The 14,402-nt window shown below is 38.7% G+C and overlaps 1 pseudogene; it reads left to right on the top strand.

Annotated features, from left to right (window-relative positions):
* The first annotated feature begins 339 nt into the window (after window positions 1–339).
* Window positions 340–760, top strand: LOC142840639 (small ribosomal subunit protein uS12-like; annotated as a pseudogene).
* Window positions 761–14,402: the final 13,642 nt, after the last annotated feature.

The raw sequence follows: 14,402 nt of genomic DNA, 5'->3' as shown, positions 1-14,402 counted from the left end.
AAGATTCTTTTAAAATATTGGTGTTTGTCCAAATCTTTACAGATCACACATATTTCAGCATAGTTATGAAAAGTCGTAATTCAAATATAAGAGTGAGTTTTTGAAATTTAAATACTCTTTGAGTGGTTTAAGAATTTATAAATGAGCCGGGCGATGGTGGCACACGCCTTTAATCCCAGCACTCTGGAGGCAGAGGCAGGTGGATCTCTGTGAGTTCGAGACCAGCCTGGTCTACAGAGCTAGTTTCAGGACAGGCTCCAAAGCCACAGAGAAACCCTGTCTCGAAAAAATAAAAAGAATTTATAAATGGTTTTCTCTCGAACCAGTGGTACTGGAAAGATGGGCAAGTGTCATGGTCTCTGCTCTGCTTGGAAGCTACATTGTCACCAAAGGGGTCATGGTAAGCAACACAAGAAAGCCCACTTGGGCATAGCCCTGAAAGGCCAATCTTTTTAAAGTTGTGTCTCATGCAAAGGGTATTGTTCTAGAAAAAGTGGGGTTTGAAGCCAAGCAGCCAAATTCTGCTATCAGGAAGTGTGTCAGGGTGCAGCTCATCAGGAAGGACAAGAAGACCACAACTTTCGTGTGTAGTGGTGGCTGATTGAACTTCATTGAGGAAAACTATTAAGTTCTGGTTGTTGAATTTGGTTGAAAATGTCATGAAAAGGTGATATTCCTGGAGTCTGCTTTAAATTTGTTAAAGTAGCCAATGGAGCTTTTGGTCCCATAAAAATGCAAGAAGGAAAGACAAAGATCATAAATTTTGAGAATGGAAACACAGTAACAAATTTTCATATTCTAAAAAAAAAGAATTTGTAATTGCAGGCCTGGAGTTATGGTTCCGTGGTTAAGAGCATTTGATGTTCTTGTAGAGGGCCCAGGTATGATTGCTAGCAGCCGCATGGTGGCTCACAGCCATCTTTAATTACAGCTCCAAGGGATCTGACCCCTTCTTGTATCTCCTGTGTGTACCAGGCATAGATGCAGTGCAATATATACATGGAGGTAAAACATTTGTCCACATAATATAATTATAAACTGTTTTATAATGGGGCTGTCATTGACTACATTGAGGCAACTTGTCAATGGCTATCCCACTGAGGAAAATGGCACTCCCTCCCACAATACACTAGTTACTAGTAGTCTGTCATGGGCTCCTCTTTCTGTACATGATGAAATGTAGAGAGGGCCTTAATTTGTGGCAGGTTTTGTGCTATACAATTTTTTTTCACAAAAATTTAAACTTTAGCTTCTTAATACAAAGAATATGTAGCAAAAAGAGTATTTTCAGATAGCTAGAAGACTTTTTACACCGCAGCTTATGGGTCACTTCTACATGTCCTCACAATAGTTTTTGGTTCTATCCGTTCTCACCTGGTAGATTCAAAATATCTTAAATTTTCATGGAAATTGTCAAAAATCTGAAAGCGAATAAATTGCTGAATATTGGCAGAGGCACACGAATTTCGAGACACTGCAGTGCCATTAAGGATATATTGTGGAGAGGACATGGTTGATGCTTCCCTAATGAAGATGGCAAAACTGGCACAGAGACCAGCTACTGGAGAGATGGAAGGCTTCTGCTCTCTGGGCACCCGATGAAAGTCTCATTCTGCTAAAAGCGAGGCATCTCATAAACTGGGGATTTGCCTTGCTGACAATTCCTCAGAGCTCTAAAGAAACATTGAAGGGAAATGATCCTGTGGACTTAATTATAATGAGATGGATGGAATCTTGGGAGAAAAATTACTGCATTAGGGATTAGTAGCTCCTAATAGAACGAAATGCTGGGGCCGATCTTTGGGAAACGGAGTTGGCTGTGAGTTCACAGATGCTTTTCTATTTTCTCATTTTTCAATTTTTAAAGCATACGATGATATTTTTTTTAAACCAGAATCAGAGGATCTCCAAACTTTATGATAATAAAAGAGAACCTTATCACTTTAAGAGCAGTGCCCAAGGTATGCATGCAACCCAATCTCAGCTATCCTTGGCCTGGACAGTACTTACCCGGCAGTTTCATAATTTCCAATCGGCGGCAGCTTTCCTACATTGTAACCTTGACAGCTTTCCAGACCCATCCTCATGCTGGCTTGTGTATTCTCATCTGAAAATGTACAGTTACGTGGGCTTTTTTTTTTCTCATGATGGTTTTCTCAGAGTGTTTTTTTTTATAGGAGAGAATTCAATATATGTTTCATGGTTATGAGACATCATTAATCTATTTGCCCATCCACTTAAAAAACACCGAGCATTCCTTGCTCTACTACAACCCACTGGCATCTGTAAATCTACAAGTCTAGTTTCACCCTTGAGCCTGCCAACCGTCTTTGTGCATGGGTCACCTTTTCTTTTTCTTTTTCCTTTTTTTTTTGGTTTTTCGAGACAGGGTTTCTCTGTAGCTTTGGAGCCTGTCCTGGAACTCCCTTTGTAGACCAGGTTGGCCTCACATTCACAGAGATCCACCTGCCTCTGCCTCCCGAGTACTGGGATTAAAGGCGTGCGCCACCACCGCCCGGCATGGGTCACCTTTTCTGGATAAGTGAAGCTACCACCCATTATCAACAAAGCTTCTGTTAACAGCAAAGAGAGATCACTACAGAAAAGCACAACTGGCCACTATTATGGAGAGACCAGTGGGCCATGGGGAGCCCAGCCTCAATGGATATATCTATACCATAGTTCCTGATTTTACATCGTAGGGAGCACCACTGCAGAGGGAGCAGAACGATAGAAAAATTGTAAGAGCCAGCATACCAGGATGTGCACTGCGAAACAATCTGCTAGAAGTAGTTGCATAAACAAAACTGGAGCCATGACAATATCAGTGCACATACTAATGTGGAAGGTTGTGTTGTGGGGCTTCACCATTTAACTACAGGCAACTAATGACTGCTGGGAGGAGAATAAGTCTCTTCCAGAAATGAGTCCCCTTATCGGCTGTCCAGTGAAGAGTGGTCAGCCTTGAACCCATGTTTGCCAACAACAAAAAGGGACGCGCCAGGTTGTACTTATATATTTAGGTATATACACACATCTCTATGTATGTGTGTAAAATAATAATCTAAGAAAAACAAAGGGTGCAAGATAATGATGGGGAAACCTACAAAGACAGCTGAACAGAGCTGGTGGGAGCTCATGGACTCTGGATTGACAGCTGGGGAGCCTGCATGAGACCAAACTAGGCCCTCTGAATGTGAGTGACAGTTGTGTGGCTTAGTCTATTTGTGGTTCTCTTGGCAGTGGGACCAGGATTTATCCCTGGTGCATGAACTGACTTTTTGGAGCCTATTCCTTCTGGTGGGATATCTTGTGCAGCCTTGATGCAGTGGGGAGGGACTTGGTCTTTCCTCAGCTCCATCTGCCACACTTAGCTGACTCTCCATGAGAGGCTTTACCTTCTTTGAGGAGTGGGTGGGAGTAGGGGAGGTGGAGGAGGTTGAAGAGGGGAGGGAGGAGGACGTATGGTTGGTATGTAAAATGAATGAATTAATTAAATAAATAATCTAAGAAAAAGAGGCTATCAATTTGAGTGGGGTACATGGGGGGGGGATTAGAGAAAAGGTACCTGGGAGAGGCTAGAGAGAGAAAAGAGAAGGTGGAAAGTTATGTAAACATTTATTGAATTTTTCCTATGTATCAAGTTTTAGTGTAGTTGATAAGGATATAGCAATGAACAACAACAAAGGAATAGGCTTATGTTCTACTGGGGTTAGCTGAACAGTAGCATGCATCATTATACTTTGTTATTAACGATTTAAATATGGAAAATAAAACAGGGTCAAAAGAAAGTTATGAAACAAAATTGTTATCACTGGGCTGTGGTTTCCAGGAAGGAGACACTTGTGGTAAGACCAAAGGACACAAAGAAAGCATCCATGCTAAAGAACAGGGAAAGAATACTTGAGACAGGGTAAGCCTGACAGCATAGGAAGCACAAATCCTTGTTGGTTAAAGGGAGGTACTTGTGTCCAATCCTTGTGGTCTGTTGAGAAATGTTGTTATTTTAACACTTGAAATCTTATGTTCTAGAAACCTCTAAAATCACTTTGTGGGATTTGGGATTACCACAGAAACACATTACAGCATGAACTTCATAGTCGGAATGTCTTCCTCTATGTTAGGGATGCTGTGGTCTTCTTTCTCTCATCTCAGATGATAGAATTGCATGCCATCTCAACCACATATCCCAGATCAACTCCTGAGATGGACTGTACCAGTATTCCTGTGGTAAGTCATCTAGGATAGACAGTTATTCTTAGTAATATGCTTTGCAGTGTGAGACTACGGAGACAGATTTTCTTAAGTGAGCTTCTTGCAAATCATTTAGTATACTCCCTATGACTGTACAGTTGATTTTCTTTTAACCTCAGGGCTCAGTTTTACCCTTTGCCCAACAATGCTCCATCTTTTGAAGCTTGACTCAGCAATTCATTCCACTGAGGTATTTTTAAATGCTAATTCTGCCACCCAAATCGTCACCTTTAACTTCTTGTTTCATTTGTGTTACCAAGAATTTGACAAATTTCACATTTGACTTTTTACTGAAGTTATTTGATAAAAATGTTAAATAGAACTGGGATCATGGACATGTAACTAGGGACATTCTTCCAATATAACATCCATCCATTAATCAATGAGAGAAGTTCTTAATATACAATAAATCTTAAAAATTTAAGCTTGTTTTATGTACCCTTAATTTGGGCTATGACATGCAATCACGAGTCCAGATTATTGCTTAGTTCTTATCATTTCCTCTGGTGGAGAACTGATAGTAAAACTGGAATTGTAGGTGGAATGGGTCGAAAACATTATAAAAATCTAAGAGAGAAAAAGGATTTGGAAAAGTGATTCACAGGTCCTACAATTTGAAGAAGACTGAAAGATGAAGGGGCTTGAGGAGAATGAAGAATTCAACATTGTAGTTTCCCATTAAAGTCTTGTAGAATAAGCCTGCAGTCATAGAAGAGATAAAAATGAATGGGTGTGAATGCAAACTGAATTACAAACATAAATGGTAGTCATGTTTTAATTGGCATGCTATAGTTTAGGAACAATAGCTTTACATGTTTCAGAATTGTCCTTATAGAAGCATATGCTGACATCTCTAATTTACTGTAGAGCTATGGTGTCCCTTGGCCATTCTTTCTACAAGTCAAGCTCCATCATAAATAAATTTCCTCACTCTAGATTGAGTAATCTTTTAAAATACATGAACCCCTCCCTTATCCAAGGGAGAGTGTGGACTGATTCAATCTTGTACTTGTGGGTAACCAAGACTGCTGCAAGTTTATGAGTGCTGTGGTCTTGTCCAGCCTGAAAGACAGCATTTCACAGCACTCCTCCCCATTTTCTAACCATTTTTTGCCTGCCATCTTTCTGTTATGTTCCCTGAACCTTGGGGGAGGAGATATAGCTGTTCCATTTAGGGCTGAGAGCTCAGTCACTTCTCCTTAGCGCTTAGTGATGCATCTCTGCACTGACTGCTGCCCACCACAGACACAGGCTTCTCTAGCAGGTTGAGAGCAGCATGAATCTTTGGGTATAAATGTAAATATTTCAAATGCAGTTTGATAGTTTAAAAAGAATATTATTAGTACTTCTTTGACAATTTCATTCTTTTTTCATGTCATTTTTCTTTTTTTGACTATGGATCAACAAATTTATTTTTTGTTGTTTTTATTCAGCTATACATTTTTTCTGCTCTCCTCCCTTCCTTCTACTCCCTTTCTACCCTCTCTTGTGACCCCATGCTCCCAATTAACTCAGGAGATTGTGTCTTTTGTCCTTCCTATGTAGGTCTATGTATGTCTCTCTTAGGGTCCTCTTTGTTGTCTAGATTCTCTGGAGTTGTGGACTGTAGGTTGGTTTCTCTTTGCTTTATAACTAAAAGTCACTTATGAGTGATTATATATTATATTTGTCTTTCTGGGTTTGGGTTACCTCACTCAATATGGCTTTTTCTAGATCCATCCATTTGTCTGCAAATTTCAAGATGTCATTTTTTTTACCACCATGTAGTACTCCATTGCAAAAATGCACCACATTTTCTTTACCCATTCTTCAATTGAGGGGCATCAAGGTTGTTTCCAGGTTCTGGCTCTACAAAAAATGCTGCTATGAGCAGAGTTGGGCACATGTCCTTGAAGTATGATTGAGCATCCTTTGGGTATATAGCCAACAGCAGTATTGCTGGGTCTTGAGGAAGACTGTTTCCTAATTTTCTGAGAAATATATAACAAATGGTGCTGGCATAACTGAATATCAACATGTGGAAGAGTGAAAATAGATCCATATCTATCATCATGCACAAAACTCAAGTCCACATGGATCAAAGACTTCAACATAAAACTAACCACATTGAACCTCATAGAAGAGAAAGTGGGAAGTATACTTGAACTCTTTGGCACAGGAGACCACTTCCTAAATATAACTCCAGCAACATAGACACTGAGAGCAACAATTAATAAATGGGACCTCCTGAAACTGAAAAACTTTTGTAAAGCAAAGGACATGGTTAACAAGACAAAATGGCAACCTACAGATTGGGGAAAGAGCTTCATCAACACCACATTGAATAGAGGACTGATCTCCAAAATATACAAAGAACTCAAGAAATTTGACATCAAAAGAACAAATAATCCAATAAAAATGGGGTACAGATCTAAACAAAGAACTCTTAACAGATGAATCTCAAATGATTAAAAGGCATTTAAGGAAATGGTCAACATCCTTAGCCATCAGAGAATTTCAGATCAAAATGACTATGAGATTCCATCTTATACTTGTCAGAATAGCCAAGATCAAAAACACTGATGGTAGTTTATGCTGGAGAGAATGTTGGATAAGGGGAAAAGTCTTCCATTGCTGGTGAAAGTGCAAACTTGTACAGCCCTTTTGAAATCAGTATGACGATTTCTCAGAAAATTAGGAAATAGTCATTTTTCAAAACGACTGTAGTAGCTTCCTTCATGAGTTCTCTAATGTTCTGAACCATGGGTTTTTGATCAGGTCTATAGTACCAGACATGGGTTCCCTCTTGTGCAGCATACCTCACATACAATCACAAAGTGATTCATTAACCCCCTGTCCTAAACACTGACTATCCTCTTGTACTAGTGAACACATCTTGTCTCGAAGGTTGGTATTATAGCATGCACAGTCCAGTGCCATGTAAGTCCACACAGGACTGTTTTCTTAGAGAGGATTGCACAGCACCTTCAGGCACTGTGAATGTTAGTCAGAGGTAGGACTGTTCTAAGTCAGCTCCAGAGGGACTTCATTATTTACTGCTATGGAACTGTGTTGTGTCCATAAAAAAAAGTGTCTTATCAAATAGCAGATGATGGGTAACCAAGATGACTGGGGCTTCTGAGGCTTCTTTGACAATAACTTGTAGGGAGGTATTCCATACTTGGTACTGAGATTATTATTCAATAACTCATGTTATTTGGGAAAAGCGTTGTTCACCCATATAAGGTTCAGACTCCTTTTCTTCCTCTTCATCCTCCTTTCTGTGAAAACAAAATTTCTTCTATTAAAATATTATTTTTATTGTGTGTATGTGTGTATATCTGAGTGACTGATGCTACTTGTGTATCTCCATGGTTATGAAGTCTTGAAAAGGACATTTGATCCCTTGGAGCTGGAGTTCTAGGCAGTTGTGAGCCAGTTGACATGGGTGTTTGGAACTCAACTCAGGTCCTTTGAAAGAGCAGCAAGTGTTTTTAAGTACTGAGCCATTTCTCCAGCCCCTCTTCTTTATTTTTTTTATTATTTTATGGAGTAGTGGGTTTCCATAAATCTTTTTTCATGAATTCTTTGTTTTGACTATTACCTTCCTCTCCTCTTCCCAATTCCCTGCCCTAAGCTTCCATTTAAATCTTTAGTCTCTGGTTTTCTCATCCCTCTACTTTCATATTATAGGTGTTATCTGTCCTTTCACTCCTGGGTGGGAGTTCTTTAACTTCTTTTAAATCCTGGCTTCCTTTCAGAATACATTCTTCTAACCCTTCTCCTTTATGATCTTGAGCAATTGTTGGTTCAGTTTCTCTGTAATCTGTAATTTTTGATTGTTTGCTTTCCAACTCATAGTCATTTCTTCCAAGCATTGATCTCTGCTATTGCAATAAGACTTCATCTATAAAATAGGCAGTGGCTTGTACTAAACCATGTGTTGTAGTTTGCCAATTTCTGGTTTAAAGTAGATGTCAATGTATGAATATTCTCTAAATCATATTCTGTAATCTGAATATTTCCTTGTGTTTATATTTTGCGTTTTTAATTGTAGACTTCCCATAATGTTAAGGACTTTGCAAACTGTAGCTATTAAGTTACCCACAGGTCTTCTGGCCTATATCAAAGCACGCTCTTTTATGACCCACTGTGGCTTCTGAATTCCTCACAGAGTTAAGGTGTGGAAACAGCTTTATATTCTACAACCTCAAGTCTCTGAGTCTTCTGAGAATACTGCCTTTACAGAAGCCTGCCAGTTTTTTGTATCCCCTGAGTCTGAAGAAAAACTTTTGCAATCTAATTATGAGGTGTTAGCAGTTAGCAGGAATTAACACCCATCATGTCAAAAGTTCAGATTTCCTTCAGTGAAACCAATTCATACTTAGACACAGTGTCAGTCACTTGCCCAAACAGTTTAATCTCTGTCTGCAACACAATATATGAAAGTCACAGAAAACTATAGCAAATGGAACAAAACCCACAAAATACCAGCTTTCATTCAAGACCATAAACAATGTTTGTGCTTTTTTTCTTTTCCTGTGCACATGTTCACAGTAATTATGTTACATTGCAAAATGTGTTGTGACTTGCTTTCCCACTCAAGGGGATTTTCCTAACAGCACAAAATTATTAACGATTCTTCCAGTTCAATGGTTTTATATATGTTTGGTTTTTCTTCTAAGGTAATCAGAAATCATGGTAAATTATATTTATGTCAACAACACAGTTTAAAACTTTTAATGTGAATTAAATGTAATAGGCATGCAATTAATTCAAGTTACTGTAGACTTAGAAAGAGTAAATACAATCTTTTATTTACCTTTTTTTAATTTACCTTTTGAGATGTTATTTAATCATAGCATGAATCCAATTGTTCAGCAGGGCATGGAGGTATATACGTGCAGTACCAGTGCTTGTGGGAATAAATTCAAAGCTGGCCTGGGCTACATATTGAGTTCCAACCAGCTTAGACTATAGAATAAGATCCTGTTTTAAAACAAAAAGAGAAAGAAGGAAAACATAAAGATCAATAAAAGGCCAGGTTTTTCCATTTCTTTCTCACCTAGAGAAGCATAAGATGTATTAAGGACAAATAACAGTTTTCATGACAAATTACTGCAGATGAACAAATATAAAATCTAAACCCCCCCAAAGATCCTCTGATTAAGCAGTTCAGAGTGTACATTTTAACACTTGGTAAGTTAATGAAAAATATTGGTGCCATATGGGAAAGAATGAAGATAATTGCCTTTGAGGATAAATTGTGGCAGGCTTTATATCCTAATAAAACAGTTTTGAGAGCTCAATAAAACAATACTGGAAGTTTGGGCATTGGTCAAATACTGAATAAGCACCCACCACAAATAAAGCATTTGTCTGAATCGAATTTCCAACTTTCATTGACTTGAGCGATGCTCCACTGGACATTTCATTCCAGGAAGGAGTCTGTGCACTGAGCAGTATCTCACATCAGCTCCAGGTAGAGAGTAGGGTTTCCATTCCAGGGAATTCCAAAGATGCTCACCTTACTAGACCTGGAAGGAGGTGGGAGGTCCTTGGACTCCCCACAGGGCAGGGAACCCTGACTGCTCTTCCAGCTGATGAGGGAGGGGCAGTTGATTGGGGGAGTGTTGCGGGAGGTCCTTCCGCTCCTCCAGCCAATAGCCGCTGAGATACCAGCCCATTGGGGCGTGGTCTCTCTCTTTAAAAAAGCGGCCACTTCCCTCCTCTCTCTCTCTCTTTGCTTCCTGCTCCATTTCCGGGCGACTAGACTCCTTCCTGATTGTGCAGAGGGCTGTTGTCTGGGATGGTGATCTGTAAGTTTTTCCTCTTTAAATAAATACCACCCTATTAATCATAATTCCAAACTGGTGTGGGATTGTTTGTGACTTGTGCCTTCAGGGGAGGGGGAGGGAAATGGGAGGCGGTGGCAGGGAGGAGACAGAAATCTTTAATAAATAAATAATAATAAAAAAGAAAGAAAAAAAGAAAGTCAAACAGACCTTCCCTCCACTAAATGAGAAGAGGTACACTTTTAAAGTCTATCTTTTACTCATGCATGCTTCAAATTAACTAAAAGAGATTGCACTGGAGCTTTCCATCCCAGGACATAACATGTGTCTAAGATGATTGACATAATAATTACCCTTATTTGATTTTTGTGCAGTGTACATATTTATTAAAATATTACATACATCATCAGTATATGAAGTTATATATTAATAAAATGTAAAATAAAGTAAAAAGGAAGGGTAAAATCATACCCAATTGATGTGGGATTCCCCTCTGTAAGCTATGATTACCATTAATGAATAAACAAACTGGCTTGGCCTATAGTAAGGTAGAATTTAGGCAGGGAAAGCTAGGCTGAATGCTGGGAGAAGGAAAGCAGAGTTTGGGTAGAAGCCATAGAGCTACTACTGGAGACAGACATGCTGAAACTTTGCTAGTAGGTCATGACCTCATGGTGATGCACAGATTAATTGAGATGTGTTAAATTAAGATGTAAGAATTAGCCAATAAGAAGTCAGAGCTAATAGGCTAAGCAGTGATTTAAATAATATGGTTTTTGTGTGATTATTTCGGGTCTGAGCTGCCGTGTGGCTGGGAAACAAACAAGTGGCCTCCTTACAACACCTGATAGGGACACAGTATTAAAAGGATTTAAATACGTAAAGTGAAACTTCCTTAGAAATAGGTTCCAGAGAGTTATTAGAAATCCCTTCAAATGAAAGAGCTCAGAACTATGTAAGAGGAGTGTTGTGAGGAGGCCACTTGTTCATTTTCCGTCTGCCCAGCAGCTTGGACCCGAAATAATCACACAGAAACCATATTATTTAAACCACTGCTTGGTCCATTAGCTCTAACTTCTAATTGGTTAACACTTATATCTTAATTTAACCCATTTCTAGTAATCTGTGTATCACCATGTGGCTGTGGTTTATCAGTTAAAGTTCTGCTATCTGTCTTTGGAGGAGCTATATGGCTTCCCCACCACTCTGCCTTTTCCTCTCAGCATTCAGTTTAGCTTTCCCTGCCTAGCTCTGTTCTACCCTATCAGCCCAAGCCAGTTTTCTTTATTCATTAATAGTAAGCACAACATACAGAGGGAAATCCCTCATCACCTCCCCTTTCTATTTAAGTAAAAAGGAAGGTTTCAACTTTAATATAGTAAAATTATATATAACAAAACAGGTATCAATTAAGAATTATAGTTACAATATTTATATCAACTTTATTTTTTATCATAACGAAGGGAAACTATATTACTATGTACTCTTCAACTTCATCAAAGACTCCAGAAGGATATAATATTACCTAAGAAAACAGGAAATGCCTAGGCTCCCCCAAAGCCAGGCGGGGAGGAGGCAGAAATCCTTAATAAATAAATAAATTTAAAAAAAAAAGAAAACAGGAAATGCATTGTAAGCAACTTCCAAAACTGTAGAAATGACAGAGACATCTTGCTGCTTGGACAGTCACGCAAAGTTCTTCTGTACTGTTGGGGCATCCATCTTCAGCCTTCAGGCCCATAGTATCTAGCAGACTATTTCATAAAGCAGAAAATTTCAAAGGCAGTTCTGCCTATATTGGCAGTTTTTCAGTCACTTACTTCTGTGTCCTGTAAAATGTCTGGCAGAATTTTTCAGGAAGCAGGAACCCCGAAGGCTCTTGCTCACCTTTCGGCAAGTTCATCAGTCATTTTTCTGTGGGTCCTGCAAGTCCAGTTCAACAAACAGTTCAGGCAAGAGCAGTTTTTTGTCCAAATGGCTAAACAACACCGTAAGGAGCCTCTTCAATATCCTTCATCCTCTTGAAATAGATTGGTGCAGCCTGGAGCAGATGTGTCTCGTGTCATGAAAAGTTCAAACTTCTTAAAATATTTTAAATGACATATTTTGAATGTCTCTGTAAGATTTGAAGAATATCTATCCATCTGAAATATCTCCCTATATATCTAGAAAACCTAACTAACATTACTACAAGCTTGTCTATTATAGATGACTCTCTATTAGCCTGTATTTCTTAATTATACGTTAAATTTTTAAATGATGTGGATAAACACAATACTTTAATCAAGAGCAGAAATACACATATAACAAAATTGACCTTAAATCTGTATCAATAAGCCAAGATCCACACACATCAATACAAATCTCTATAGCATATCCCCCTCTAAATGTAAACAGACGTTTATAAATAATATTTGGGACTATGGGCATAGTTCTCTCCAAACTGTTTCCTGCTTTTTGTTGCGTGAAGTATTTTCTATTTGGGGGGTGTTCAAGGTGACCTTTCACGAGGTCTTGGTCCATCAAACCACATTAGTCTGGAATGAACCCACAGGATCGCATCCTTTCAGAAACAGAAAAAGAACCTCTTTTCCAAAGCAACATATTCTTGACCGAAATTTTGAAGACAAAATACCTTTAAAGTATATATGTTGGTTACGCCTCACAGTCAAAAAATTCAAAGAAAACAATAATATACATAATCCAGACTGTAAATTTTCTATTTTTATGTGGCTTATTTGGTTTTACCCTATTATTTTTTAATATTTATTTTATTATCTTTACTCCTTTAATCTATCACTGTCTGTATTCTGTCTCCTTAAAGACTTTGTTTTATTTTTTAAAACCATTTACTTCCTTTTATGACTGTCTATAATTTATTTTTTCTTCTTTCTCCCAAGTCTATGTAAATTTATCCAACACTGTGACCTATTTAGTGGTCTTTTATGTCTAAATCTGTCCTATTGTATATCTGTAATTATTTACTGTTCAGGAGCGCTTCTTAAAATGCTAAGTGCTTCTTAAAAACTTAAGCTGCAGCATTGCTAGGATAAAAATGCCTTGTGCACTTGCTTCACCCAGTCCAACATGCTGGAAAATGTCCATTCACTGCTTCTGAGCCACATACACCATCCCAGTTCTAAGTATGCAGAGGATCTATGTCGAGCCATTAAGCAAGCTGTAGCACTCTGTTCACAAACCCCATTTAAATGCGTCATAGCCGGACCTCTAGAAAGAGTCAGAATTTGCACTGGCAGCATGATCCAGAAAGCTAGCATTTCAAAACCATGGCTTTTTTTCTGCTACCGCTGAATGAGGAAAAACTCTCTTAAAGGAGTCACGGCATTAAGCTGTGCTTAACTCTGTTTTTTTTTTTTTTTTTTTTTTTTTGGTGTGTGTGTGTGTGTGTGTGCCTAGAATTCCTTCCCAGACTCTCTCAGGTTTTAAGTGGATTTTAGTTGGCCACATGGGCACCAATTTGTTGTGAGGAGGCCATATGAGAATGGTTGGTAACTATTTGCTTAGTATGTTGTCAAGCCCAGCTCCTTGTCCCAGCAGACCTACACTCCGTAGGTTTTGCCCTGGCTCTCTTTTATGCTCTCATGGTAATTCCTCTCTGTTCTAATTATCTGTTCCTTTCTTTACCTCCCTACTGGGCCCAATTTTGGAATGAGAAATGCCATATGTCTCTTTGTTTCTATAACGTCTAGCACAGTGCCTGGTGTTTCTTCACATAGTAAATATCAAATGGGCAAAGGAACACAGAAGGCACATGTAGCTTTCTGAAGGGTCAGCCAGTCCTTTAGAAATTTGCCTAAGTGGTAGTTTAGCAACATGAGTGTCCAAAGACCTTCTCGCTATGTCAGCTGAGGCCGGTCAGAAACGGGTCTGGGAGAGCAACTATTTTGGTACCTAAATCATGATGTGGGAGCCCATTTGGTCCTGAAACCATTTCTTAAAATTTAAAATGATTTCTTTTAATACAATATATTTAGATAATAGTTTTTCCTGCCTTGGCTCCTCCCACATCCCCCCATCTGCCCAAATATGTAGACTTTCTTTTTCTCTCTTATTTAGAAATCATGCCAACCTCTAAAAATAAAAACAAACCAACAAATATTAAAAAGAGCCAAAGAAAAACAAGAAACACATACAGATGTAGAGACACATATATTTACACACACAGAAATTCCACAAAAGCACAAAATTGGAAGCCATAATACAAAAACAAAAGCAAAAATCTTGTGAGACAAATACTAAAGCCCAGAAAAGGCAGTATGAGACCAAAAATACCACTGATTCCTTTTTGTATTGGGTGTCTCCTGATGGGCACAGGGCCTACCCTTATTGTGTCTTGTATACCCCAGTGAGACT

The sequence above is a fragment of the Microtus pennsylvanicus genome, chromosome X, assembly GCF_037038515.1.
Source record: "Microtus pennsylvanicus isolate mMicPen1 chromosome X, mMicPen1.hap1, whole genome shotgun sequence".
NCBI lineage: Eukaryota > Metazoa > Chordata > Mammalia > Rodentia > Cricetidae > Microtus > Microtus pennsylvanicus.
The sequence above is the reverse complement of the archived record's forward strand: the minus strand, read 5'-3'. Positions and strand labels throughout refer to the sequence as shown.